The 14,665-nt window shown below is 39.8% G+C and overlaps 1 long non-coding RNA gene across 1 annotated transcript; it reads right to left on the bottom strand.

Moving 5' to 3' along the window:
* Positions 1-1,841: 1,841 nt before the first annotated feature.
* Positions 1,842-4,648, bottom strand: LOC127292081 (uncharacterized). Its single transcript, XR_007844939.2, has 9 exons — positions 4,524-4,648; positions 3,848-4,039; positions 3,646-3,737; positions 3,319-3,518; positions 3,143-3,218; positions 2,778-2,940; positions 2,544-2,607; positions 2,364-2,427; positions 1,842-2,134 (listed from the first exon to the last, which is right to left on the bottom strand). It is a non-coding gene; the product is annotated as an uncharacterized lncRNA (long non-coding RNA).
* Between the last annotated feature and the right edge of the window lie 10,017 nt (positions 4,649-14,665).

The raw sequence follows: 14,665 nt of genomic DNA, 5'->3' as shown, positions 1-14,665 counted from the left end.
CAACCGGCCTGCCGCCCGTGAATCCTACTCTGGCTCCTCCACCCGAGCCCTCCCTCTAGGACAGTCCCAGCCGGCCAGCCGATCTCTCGCTTTCGCTGGGTGAGTCTCCCAGAGCAGTTTCCCATCTTCTTCTCCTATCACGATCCTTCTTCTCTCGCATCAGTTTGGCACCTTGTTCTCCTTTCACGATCTGGAAGATACCCAGGCAACGCCATCCTTCAATTGATCCCCAATAACGTCTTGGCCAGAACTTCGCTGAAGATCCCCAATAACGGCCCGGGCTGGACCAGACTGGTTGGCTTGTAGATGCGACGACGCCGACTGGATCGGGGCGATGCAGCTCCGCCTCCTCCGTCGCGTGAAGGACTTCCGTCGGATGCGCGTGGCCACCACTCGGCTGTGTCGACAGGGGGCAGACAATAAGAGGAAAAGATTGATGCGAGGCCGGCCGATGCGGTCGACCTCCGTCGCGTGAGCTGTCCCAGATCTCATGCGCGCGGGGAAGATTGATGCGAGGCCGGCGCGGTCAACCTCCTTCGCGTGAGCTGTCCCACATCTCGTCCGCGCGGGCGTGGTGGCGAGCTCAGAGCGAAGGCCGGAGTCGGATGGGCCGACGTTTGTTCTGTACTGCGGACTGATTTCTAACAAATGTAAGGGCCATAATGAAAACGACCCGACGTACCACGGTCGCTTTTCAATTTAATAGTAAAGAAGATAATATAATCAAAATTTTGTTGCTCAATTTTTATAGTCAAAGTTCGTCTTGAAATACGTGTGCGTCTTATTTCTTGAAACGGAGGTAGTATATTTTTGGTGATTGTTCATGTCTTGAGTTGCTATATACGCATCAAATATGGCGTTTATTTCTTATCCCTATAAATTTTATAGAATTACACAGGATGTTCCATACCAAAATAGTTGTAAGACGATCTTTCATGTATTGGTCATTCAAAGTTAATGCGGAGAGTATTCACGGTTCTATTATATTTGCCTTCCATTTTTGCCATGAGATTTTATTTTCCCATTTTCTACTATTGTTCATTCATATTAAATATTTCACAATTTCTATAACACGTCAGGCTTTACCGCAACCACATTGGTAAGCAACATATGCTATAAAACTAAATCATCAATCTATCACGTGGATGTCTGCACGTTATAAAGTTTTGTCAGAAATAAACTGAAATAAGCAATGACTAAACCGAAATTAACAATAAATTTCCGCAGTCACAAAACCGTGCATCTTCCTCAAATCACACAGGGAAATATTCATTTGCAAGAGCACAAAACTTAGCAATGATTCAAGATGGAAAACCGTGCATCTTCCTCAAATCACGCCTGTGATAAACAACCATGTGAAGATGTACCTGCCATTTTGATTCAAGATGTACATGCCAAGCTAGGTACATCCCACTGCCAAAACCAAAATCTCAGCCACAAATGGACCCGGAATCGTTAATTACAACTTCCACACAGGATAAACTGTGACAAATAACTATTCTGCAAACAACATTTTTTACTACTGTGGTAAACCATAGAAGATAATGCATGAAACATCAAGATAGTTAAGTTTGTGCTAAATAAGAGAGAACTACAGTTTAGAGAATACCACATGCACAAACATGGAATCCCTTTTCTTTATAGAGCATGGCAAGGACATATACCATCTTGTTTATAGAAGGTATGCCAGCAAAAATACTATCTGAAGATCAACAAGTAAAATCAAAAGGGGCAGTACATATGATAACCTACCAAGCAAGATCATCTATCTTGTCTAACTGAACACCATTCCATCTAGCCTGGGTAGTGCACAAAAATCTGAAACTCGTATATTAGCAGCCTTAGGATAAAATTACAGAGCATATGGCCATATAATTCTGAAACTCATACCAGTTTACATCTTCTCTGAAATTTAACAACCTCACAAGATCTGATTCCTGAACACTACAACTCGACTGACTACAAAATCCGGTCGAATCCGGTCGATCTCGAGTGGAATCTCAAGCGCACGCCGCCCTGCGCTGGTGACAGTATCAGCTTGCCCAAGGCTGCAGGCAGCGCTGAAGCGGCCCGGCCGCGCGTCTGTCTCGTGTCCAAGGAGTACGTCCTGAGTCGCATCTTCTCATCTATGGAACTAAAAAATGGAAACATCTAACAACTTAGATGCATGCCACATATCAGCCATTTTATTTTGTACTCAGGTTCCTTATATGTCAAATACACTGTAATAAATACCGTCAGGTAACTTTTGCTGAAGAAATATCACTTCATGCACAACTTAGGTATGAAGTGTAATATATATAATTAAATTGCAGTACAACAGATGCTGAAATATCAAATCAAAGTTTAGGGAGGACGATTACAAGAGACTGGCCATACAATTCACGCTCCTTTCCAACCTCCCCAGCTATTGCAGCAATAAGTGACCTAAAGAACTGAGGATGAAATGACCTGTATATACCTCTAAGAATGCGGAATAAAAAGTAGAGCATATGACAATACCAAGGAGAGAGGGAAAACAAATGTGAGTAGGATAAGTATACCTGCGCCACGGTCATAACCGTCACTGAGGCAGCCTGATCAAACATGTGATGGACATGTTGTATGCTGCAAACCCACAATACAAAATGTCATAACTCCAGAAAATAAATCCTCCACAAGACCATAATTAACCAAAAGCATTCACAAATGGCCTGATATTCTATCAAATTAATCAAATATAACCAAGAAGAAGCATCACTGGTGCAACCAGTACAATGACTGTGATGCTGGCATACACACACAATTGTCGACAGTCGCAACCACCGGCACCTGTGCGGAGAAGCATCACTGCGGCAACCAGTACAATGACTGTGATGCTGAAATCTGGTGTACTGACCCTATCTCCTGCAGCTACAATCCTCACAGAAGACCTGCCTCCGCTAGAACAAACGGGACAACCTGAAAGGCAAATATAGGGAGATGAACACGATGGACACAATCCCAACAGAAGAAATGTTTCGTTTGCCCCGGTTGCAGTGTTTCGGCATTAGTACAAAAAAAGGTGAGAAGAGATTGCAATTAAGCACACAGAAATAGTGACCCAATAATTATTCTAGGACATTAAGAACAACACAGATATCCACATCAAAGACACGTTTACCTCAAGTCATGTAGATGGGCAGCAGCACGTGGATACACAAATCTCATCCAAAAAGGGCATGCAATACTCCAGTGCCCTACAAGAAAATAGAGTGTAAACAACAAACGATATACGACTTCGTATACAAGGCGCTCACGAGAAGGAAAAAAGAAGCCGCACCAGCACAAGGTGCTCACCGGAAGGAAAAAAGAAGAAGCCGCACCGGCACTCGCCGAGACGACGCTTGCCAAGCCACAACCAACAAGCTGCACCTGTTGGTGCCTCGACAGACGCCATCCTCCACCACCCGAGGCCGCTGCCGCCGCCATCACCCGCCTTGATAAATAGTACCAGCAAGCAATCTTACAGTGGTGCATTCATTAAGTTATATGACAATCTGCGTGGACAACTGAAGCAAGTGAGTTGCTAAGAATGTTTGATTACGCAGCATATGTTTTGTCTGTTAGAACATGTAGCTCATATGAGGGGTGGATCCGGAGATGTGACAGGGGACCAAAACTCACATAGCTTGGTGATGCCACCAGAGACCGTGGAGATGGAGAAGCAGGAGCTGTCCAGAGACGAGCACCCTTCCACCAGCTCCTTGCAGAGATCTCTGGAGAAAGAATCCATCGTGTTAGAAAACAAAATGGTAAACCGCAAAATTTATCAGGCCAGACTTTTCACCAAACACTACCAGCTCATAAGAGAGCGAAGCAGGCGCACCTGGACAGACCACGGCTCGCGATTACTCGAAGACCACCAACGCATTTGACCAATGGAAGCAATAAACATTTCAGTCGGACCTGAAGCATTTTAATTGGACCTGAAGCAATAAACGCCATATCTTGCCGACCAATTAACCAACGTGATGTTTGATACCCTAGAAAATGGGAATCAAGGTGGAAATAACAGACCCTACGAAAAGAAAAATCAAATAGCAAATTACAAATTACAAACCTTAGGAGAAGGCACCAAGGATCCAAATCAATCCTCAAAAATTGTATATAAAAAGTGAAAGTAAGAAAATGGGTTGTGGAATCCCGTAGTGTTCCTCACCCAGGCGAGACTATTTATATTTTACCAAATTTGCTGCTTGATTGGCCTCCTCATACAGAATTTCGTAACTTATAAAAAGAGATAAAAACTAACAGAGTGTGCAGGCAAAAGAAAACACGCGGATGAATTTAGAATATTCAAATGAACCCAAGCAAAATGCTACATGACTTCCTATGAAATTTAGACCATATACCCAAGTCCAAAAGGAAAACCATATGCATCAGGTCTAGGCATCAACAAACATGTTCATCTGTGAGAAGAATTTTTCACAAATACGTCTCATCCGCTTTGTTCTAATAATCAAAGCAACCAGTGAGGGGAGAGAGCCAGGGGGAGGCCGCACCTGCAAGCTGAAGCAGATCAGGGAAGGAGGTCCCATGTCACCTCTCTCCGTGGGGCTTCGATTGGTGCTGGCCGTCGGCGATGCTCCTCTTGATGCTCTCACTGGCCGCTGGTAAAAAGAGAAAAGTCTACAAGAGAAAGAATTATAATCGAAGTAAATAACACATAAAGAAACAATTTTGACTACATTTTAGCACTATATTGTCAAATATGAAAATTACTTTCATGACATGGAAGCATGGATGAAAAACAGAGCAAGTTGGAAGTTAATTACTTAGTATACTTCGTAGTTTACTTACTCATAACTTGCAATCTCAGCTAGCTCTATCATTGGAGTGAAATAGAGCAAAGAACAAATCCCAAACAGAATGTTCAGGTAGACATTCCAGCTAAATTATATGTCTAGGTAAATGTGGGCTCAACTAACTGCCAAGGTAGGCATATGACCGCATATATTCGATATGAAGAAGGAAACAAACAGATGGATAGATAATTAACTCAATTAATAATATTTGTCTTAACTCTGAACATACATGATTATTTAGATAAAGCAACCACAAGAACTATTGCTGAATGTAAGGCTACCGATGGACCTGAATATACATGGTAGAAACAATATAAATAGAAAGTGTTTCTCTTAAAAAGTTCATGAGTAATAACATTATCAAGCAAATCCTGAAACTGAAATAATTCACTATATAAAATCAAGACATCTACACTTAAGCTATACTGGAAATTCTATGGATAGTCACATAACAGCTATGCAATTTTACAGGCACTATCTACTCTGCAGCCCGCATCTATATTGTTACACAAAATTAAAATAATGTCATATATCATAATCTTAAAAAGGTAAAGCAAACACTTTTTTTTTACACTAATCTAACCAAAATATGAATAAGTGCCTTCTTCGATATCTGTATATCAAATCTACATCCCTAAATCCAGAGGGCAGAATCCCCGGATAAAAAAAGGAGAGATCCATACTTTCATATTTTGTTTCTTACATTCAGAACACACGACCATATTAAGAAAATGCTACAGTAGGGGACCTGCTCCTAGACGTGGAACGCACCGGCTACCGGCTTGCCTAATGCAAGCATAACAACTCAATCTATCAGAGGTGACCAAACTATCTCACTCGTATGTCGTTTACCAGGAACTAAACAGGAACCAATAATGCTATACTAATCTAACGTTAACAGCAAATGGAAGGATTCGCTAGTTCATTTTGATTCTACCGAGTGATGAATGATCAAAATGGGAGGAAATTTATAGTTTCAGTAACTCCATCTCAGCCTATTTGTCCCCCTTTATCCCTACTTGAGGTAGTATTATCATTCTCATGCCCCATAACATGAAAATGTTCCAAAATGCTTCTTAACTACATTCTATTTATACAAAAAAAAATACAAAGATAAACAGAGACTGGGATGGGGTAGAGGTTGCCTTGAAAACAAGAACACAAATGATCACTATACAAATGGACTGTCCCGAGACTGCGAACCATTTATCATGTCAGCAACGGAGAAAGACTGGCTTCTCCAGAAACAACAGGCATAGCACAAAAACGGATTCTAACTTAGGCTGGAAAGCTAAACACCATTGTTTTGGGGCAAAATCATGGCGATATAAGACTTTCACTGGGGACTAAGCTGACAATTTGTGAGATCATATTGACAGAAATTTTAACCTGATTTACACACAACTTAACATTCTCCAAAGCTATTGATTGGAAACCATTTTTGTTTCAATGATATATGAACAAAGAATACTGGGGTGCTTGATTTTGCATTGTGATGATAAAGATAAATAAAAGGCGAAGAAAGATTCAATGCAGATGGAAGAGCTGATACTTAATGTAGCTAAAAACAGCAAATAAATAAATGCATGCTCCCAAACAACCTTTTCTTAAAATTTACGGCACAACAGGGACCATGCGTATATCTAATGCATACCTCAACCTAAACCCTTTTGACTACGAATGCCATTTAGATATAAACAACTGGATTATGCTCTATTATTTCCTCCATGCACATGCCAACACGAACATAAATAAGAGGAAGGGTCAAACGTAAGTACCCGTTAGGAAAAATTCAAAAATGTGCTTTTCTAGGGAAAGAGCAAAGGAAACTTCTACTATTAGTAATAAATATACATAAGAAATGAAAGTAACATGTACTATTTTTGAATTGTACCTTGCACATGCATCAGTAGGGCCGGATGAAATTGAATCTAGAACTCCATATATTCCAATATTCCATATAGAATTGAGAGGACATTTGTTGTATCGGTTTGACATCAGAAAAAAGTCAATGACAATCATCTTACCAATCGTAATAGAATGAAGTAGTGCCTGCAAGAAAAATAAAGCATACATTATCTTCATCTAAAGGATAGGCAACCGCTATACATGCCGAAGGTAACATGTGCATACAGATGTCCATATTATTATTAACAATATTTTTCTACTTTGCTTTCATTTGTGGCAACTGGCAAGCCGAACAACTTTCTTCTATATCCCAAAGGTTAAAAAACCGCAACCAGCAAGCAGCAATGTAATCTTCTAGCATATAAGGAAATCATCTTGTCCAACATGTAGTACTGAACCAAGTATTCTCTAGAAGCTTATAGATCAAATAAATATATCATGAGACAATGAAGTACCTTCAGTAGCGCTGCATCCTTCCGACACAATAAGTAAAAGGCAGCCTCATCTTTCTTTCTGGAACACAATGAAGACCTTGATTACTTCCTAGATGGTCACTCCACCAATGAAGGTAGCAACAGGGTGAATCAATGTACCTGCAAACTGACACGATTTTGTAATCAGGTCTTTACACAAACATAAGCATACTCTTTTCTGCTGAAAGTTACAACTAAGGTCTGAATTAACCTTTACTTTAGAATTAACTCATTTGCAGTGCTCAAGGAACACATCGAGATTACAACTGAAAACGGCCAAACAAATCCAAAATAGGCACAAGAACGCATTAGCTTACAGCCACTGGTATATCCTCAAACAAGTCCTGCACAGGCCAAACACGGATCAAAACAAGCCAAAAGCGTGTATGCCCACACCAATAGGGTATTATGAATGGAACTCCAAATACTTCAGGACAATACAATACAAAAATAAGTAGGTCATGTAATATAGTAAAGTGAATTATAACAATAATACCTTGATTTCACTCATGCCTAGGACTGTCTCGGTGTTATTTAGCAGATCACATACTCATATGGGTTAACTGCATATACACAAATATATAAAAGTTTTCTTAAAGCAAAACAATACTGCTCACACCGCATCTCTCTTATCATCTTTGAGACAATAAATCTGAGTTAGAGGCATTGTGGTGGAATGGATATAACATATTTAAAAAAATATAGCAGTGGAATGTATCAGATACAAAGCAAGAACAATCATTCAATCACCATAGAGAAAACAGGCACTGAATGGAAGATGTATTCCTAGTAAGGAGAAGGAAGCGACAAACCTCAACACAGAAGAAGAGCACATAACCAGAGCCTAGTACAGGATGAGACAAGAAGCGAGCCTACTAAATCCTAGAACCTGCAAAGTGAAAAGGGCCAGGTAAAAAAGGAACTATCAGCCAAAAACCGCACTGGGAAGTTCATCTAGCATAACATCATTATTCTTTGTTATTGCTACTTCTAGGAAGTTCATCTCCTAGCCATAAAGGAAAAATAATTTATTGCCAGGTACCACATGTAAGATATGTATGAATTAAGGTGTATAAACCATCCATAATATATCAATGACACTCCTTACCTCCTTCGTGTTATCTGGGCACCATCCGAGTAATCTTTTGATGTATCACTCCAGGGATGAATCCGTCAGGTAATCGCTCATATCGGACGGATGTCAGGTGCCGACGTCTGCATGAGATGATGCCCCAGAAATACATGCATTGTTGCGCGTCAGCCTCAGTGTGACTATGTAACAGCTCGCCCAGCAGCAGCAACAACTACAACACAGATCCTATAAACGCAGCCATAAGCATAAGTTTCAACACATATGCAGAGCCCATAATATTGTTTAGAAAATCAGAAGCACCTCAAGATATATCTGAAAAAACTAATAAAGAAAAATGAAAAGAAATTGCACTAATGGACATTAGAAAGAAACATTGGCTACTGCCATCAATGGTAGTAAAATCTAGTGGCAGCCCAAACTCTGCCTATGAAACGTGAATGAAATTAGGGCTAATAGAAAAATAAAGAGGAGCTCACTACCGGAAAACTGCCATCGCCATGGCCAAGTTGAACCGTCTTCGCCGCTTGTGGAGGCTGGCGAGAGTCGACATGCTGGCGCGATGACTCCACTGATGCGCCACCCATCCTGCTCGACGTGGTTATTATGTGCTACATATATATCTATATTAAGGAAAGCTTCAGATGTACAAGGATATTCCAGTAAATCTTAAATTAAGCAAACAAAATACAGTGTGACTGTCAGCACATAATATCACAAAAAAAATTCACCAACTATTATACATGTAGAAGCACATCTCACCTGGAAGCACTGTAATATCCCAAGTAATGGGGTTACAAAAATAGAGGAAACAGATGTGTGCATTGCATTCATGCATAGAAAATCTGGGGAATTTTCGCGCTTTAAAGTAAAACAGTCACTGTAACTGAAGTTTCACTTGACCTTGGTGGAATTGAAGTAGCTCATCAAGTCAAGCGCTATAAACCTCAATGTGACTTTGTTAAAACCTTGTTTTGGGTAAAGATGATTTGATCTAAGGGGTTAGATCAAATGGAACTAATAATCAACACCACAACACCTTACCCAATGATCAATTGCTTGATCTTATAAAAGATCAAGATATGGAATTCCTTGCCATAACATATGAACATCCATTTAATTGGAAATCAAGTAACAATAATTGGAGAAACTATTCTTCACTTATCTTTTCCATGTCTTAAACAAATCCAAGATCCTACCATGAACCTCATGGTATTCATATTATTTCATTCTTGGAAACATAACAAGGAGATCCACTCTAGAAATATATATCCTTCTCTATTCCATATTATTGTACATCAAACCTAGAGAGGTGAGAGTTCTATATATAACAAATATTAGAGGAGCAATAACAACCCTTGAGCTAAACCTTGGATATATATCCAAGTACTCAAATCATCATCTTTAAGAGGAACCTTAGGATATTATCCAAGACAATTCCTAGAGAGATAAACCATTTATATTTAGCATAGAGATTGATGATCACATCAACCTCTATGGAGCCTAATCTTAGGTTAGTATTAAAGACCTTCCCCAAATAAGAGAGACCAATCATACTAATTCTAGCTTCACCTATTAAGAATATAGGACAATCTTTGAACTAAAGTATCAGGTGGTAAACCATTTCCCTTAGAGTGGTGAGATAACCTAATATCACCTGAAATAATACCCTATCCATGAATTGATAAAGTAAGGAAGAAAACTATCCATATAACCAGATGATCATATCATCATTGATTAAGAAGAACTCTAAGTGTATATCTCAGACAATTCTTCTGGGGTATAAATTATTGAGACAACCATAATATGCCTGTCCTAGAAAGTAAAATAGAAGTGCTATACCTTAGTTCATCAAGACAATACTTAATCTGGGGAGTGAGAAACCTAAACTTTTGAGAAATAACTTAGAAGCCAAACCTTGATCATTATAAATTAAGTAATGATCATCAACCCTAAGAACTTAAGATAAGGATATTAAGAACAAGTGGATCAAGCCTAATCCATGACCATAGTTTGGAGAAATAGGAGAGCAATCCAAATGCTAACACTTAGATGATCAGTAGATATTATTCAAACACATGAAATCATGGGAGATCACTAATAAGCAACCCTAGGCTTATATCCCAATCTTACTTATGAACCACTTGGTGATCACAAATAGAATCCTACCCTATCTATATTTCATAAATTAATGAACCTAAGAAAACCTTAGAGTTAAACACTATGCTTCATATGGTAAGAAACCATATATCCATATGACCAAAGTTAACTATAAAAAAAAACTATAACCAATGTAGTTAACTTAATGATAAAGTAAGGATAATAATTGTAGTTAATTGGTAGAAGATAAAACCAATTCTCAAATCCTTAGTAATTAAATGAGCACAGAAGCAATTAAGAAAGTAACCATATTATCTTGGTTAGGGGAGATTAACCCTAGCACATGCAATATGGTGTCATCCCATCTCACAACCAATAATTAAACCTCAACCCTAGTTTATGTATCACTATGGTGATCATAATAAAAACCAGACCATAATCGAGATTCAAACCAAGTACTATAAGGTGAATATCATTAGAACCCTAGAATTGCCCATTAGCTAAATCCCATGCTTCATTTATCAAACATAAGAACACCTAGTGCTAACTCTTATAATTAAAACCATGTATGGTTATCAACCATTTATTCTCAGAAACCAAAATCAAACTTTGATGGGGACAATACCTACCTTAGATACTTTCAAAGATCAAGTTAGTAACAACCTTAATTAAAAAAAAAGGGGGTTATAATGAAAATTATAGAACCCTAACAAATAGGAACTCACATAAATTCATATGCATGGGACTAAATTCTCAATTATGAGATCAAGTCCTAATGATACTTTGTAAAACTCTAGGAGTATAAATCATCAATTCTAACCATTCCAAAAGGGAGTGGCAATCCAAATAAAAAGGGACATTAAAATAAATACCTAAATACTTGTCTAATTAAAAAATTGTGACAGTGCTCACATATACTTAATATTTATTAAACCAAAACAATGCAGTAATACAATGCTCCCTGTAATAGACCTTATGGAAGCCAAATTGATAAACATCTGCAAAACAGACAATAATTCAAACTTGAATTCAAAACAGTACTTAAATTAACAAAATGGAAAATAGGAAATAAAAACAGAAAAGAAAAGGAATAGAAGAGACTTACCTGGCCGTGCAGCCATGGAGCGGCCTAACACTGGCCCAAGCCGGAGCCCACAACCAGCCCAGCAAGCACAGCCCAGCCAGGCCCGAAGTACCCCTTCGCCAGATATTTCGCGTGGGAGGGGATCGTCTTCCACCTCTCGATCGAGCAAGCTGCTCGGTGGCAGCACCACGGCCACCGGCCGCGCCAAGATGTGCGCCGCCGCCCCCGAACGCCTATAAATACCGGCGAACCGCCGTCGGACGAACCCTAACCCTATTTTCCCCCTCTCTGCTCCAAAAGTTCTTCCCAGATGAAACCCTAGCCGCCCGGCCGATTACCGTCGCCGTCGTCTGGAGCAACCCTGAGCCTCGCCGTGGACACCATCGACATCGCCGTGCTCTACTTGCCCCTCCTGCGCGAGGAATCGAGCTGGGGCATTCCAGAGCGTCGCCGACGAGTCCGTCTTCCCCGACGCCGGGAGCGACGACGTCCGGTGATGCCGAGCACCTCCGACCTCGCCTTCAAGCCCGGTGTAACCCTGGTGAGCTCCTGAGTCTCCTCGCGTGCTCGCCCGACTCGATTGCGTCCCGTAGTACCGCCACACCGTGTCTCTGCCTCCGCCACCGCGGCACCTCGCCGCCGGTCACTCTCCGGTGACCTATTCGGGGTGGCGCCGCCACCGAACTGCTCACCGTGTCGCCCCCAAAGTCGAACTCCGCTCGGTTCCCCGTCCGCGCGAGTCCGGGATCGACGGCGATCGCCGACTCCCGCCGGCCACCGTGAGCTCCTGGACATGGTCTCGATTTTGACCAGTCCACGCTCACGTGGCAGTCCACGTGGACCACTGGCCCACTGGCCAGTGGCGGTAGGTAGCTCTGTCTGGGTAGCTTTAGCATTTCTTTTTGTTTAATTTCAAATTCATCAATTGCTGCAACTTCAAATAAATCTAGGAAATTCAATTTAAGTCAGAAAATTGTAAATAAGATATTAAAATTCTTAGAAAAGAAAACTCTATCCAATAAAAATATAAAATGGAATTTTTATTTTTAATAAAAATTCAATGATTTAATACTTGTTATTTAAGCCTTTAATTTTAATTCTAAAATCAATTAAAATTCAATAATTAGTAAAATTTCCAAAAGTAAATAAAAACCAGTAAATAAATAAAGAAAACATTAAAAATAATTTTCTTTATTTGTTATTTTGTTAAAGCATTATCAGAGAGATTTAAACCCTGATTAATAACTACCCTAATTATTAATTATTTAAAAAATGATAAATGCCAAATTCAATATTATTTTTATTTAGAAATTATTAATAACTTCAAATTCAAAATGAAGTTATTAATCATAGAACTACATGGTAAATAGTAAACCCTAGTTCCATATGGTAGAAAAACAGGAATTCATCATTTCATGTGAAACCCAAAACCCTAATTCAATTAGGAACCCCAAATCCATTACTTCATATGAACCCTAAAATTGTTTCCAAACCTAAAACCCTAAGTAACATGTGATCATGTTACTTCATTAGTATTCATATCTAGCAACTAAATACTATTTCAAATCCACATAACATATGGGAACCCTATCACTACTAATTAGCATCCCAAGTGTTCATCTTAATCAAACCTAGTTCCTATCACAAGGATCTCATCTTTAATTAACCTTAACTAGCATCACACCATTGTGATGAACTCCAATAGCAACCATGCTAATATTGACATCATATCCCATACACACTAAACCCTATTAGTGTGAGATAATTATTAACATCCTATTTAGGAAATCACCATCCCTTACTTAGTGAATCCAATGGCTAATACAAGATAACCTCAACCTTAATTGCAATACTTCTTATTATTTAAGAAGTATGTTCTTCAAAAGTTATTCTTTTGAAGAAAATAAGGAATCATCACCAACCCTGCTTATAAGGACCTATAAACCCTAGCCAGCTATCACTAGCAAGATAAACCAACCTTGACAACAACCTGTATAATGAATTGCTTAGGATGCCTAGGCTTAACTCAAACTTACAAGCCCTAGGTGTTGATGAATCCAACATTGTTTGGATCCATCTAATACTTACTCCAACAACTACATGAAACCATAGTCAACCATAGAACCCCCAACCTAATTATCATACTTGTTCTTTATTATAGAACATGTTCTTCAAAAGTTATTCTTTTGAATTATATAATAAGTAATCATCAACCATGCACTATAGGACTTAAAACTTGACAACTGTTCTTTACTTATTATACCACTACTATTCCTTAGTGTGTATGATTGTTACTATGCATTTTACCACTTGCTTATGATTCTGAAACAACACAAACCTGAATAAGAACTTTGTTTGTGAATCACTCTAAAAGTGCAACACACCCTGAATCAATCATTACAACTCACTGATCCTAAATCATCGGGGTTAGGTCACGCTTAGAGCGATTGCATCTCATTCTTATGCATTATTGCATCCTTGCCAATCTTTTAAACATCGTCCTTACCGGACGATGATGCTATTTCAGAATTTGGAGTTATTGCGTATCGAAGACCTTGCCTGCATAATCTTGCAGTCAAGAAAGGCAAGTTCATCACTTGCTCATGTCATTTGAGTATTTTTATCAAATTACTTGCAAAGTATTATGGTTATCACTATTGCACAAAAATCAAAACCACTACTTTCATAACTATGAATATGACTATGTGGTGGGCAATGGAACCATGGATTGTGTTGATATGGTGGAGGTTCCATTGCACGGGCTTATATCCATCTAGGATTAAACAACAAATGTCGCCAGTGATTCTTGTGCCGTAATATCCGTGTTAACCATAAGATCCGGAGTGGGACGGAGTAGTCAAAAGTGTTTCCACCTCTCGTTCATCAACGGATGCGCTTTACCGTAGACACTTGTATCTGTCAGGGCAAGCGGTGGGCTGGGGAAGCCTTAAGTCCCCACGGCATAGTCCGTAGACACTTGTCGCTCGAAGTGCAAGCGGTGGGCTGGGGAAGCCTAAAGTCCCCACGGTATTGCGGTCTATGATGGGTTGCAGCTACCGGCGAAGGAGTTTGGTTCGATCCCAAACTGTCGTCGTGGTCGGGGTCCACCCGTGAGTGGGAATAATGGGACCGGCGAGGACCCAGGGTCGGGGCATGCAACAAAGGGTGGGTGTTCGAGGTAGCG

This window comes from Lolium perenne, chromosome 4, assembly GCF_019359855.2.
Source record: "Lolium perenne isolate Kyuss_39 chromosome 4, Kyuss_2.0, whole genome shotgun sequence".
Taxonomy (NCBI): domain Eukaryota; kingdom Viridiplantae; phylum Streptophyta; class Magnoliopsida; order Poales; family Poaceae; genus Lolium; species Lolium perenne.
Note: the sequence above shows the minus strand (reverse complement) of the source record. Positions and strands in the feature narration are given on the sequence as shown.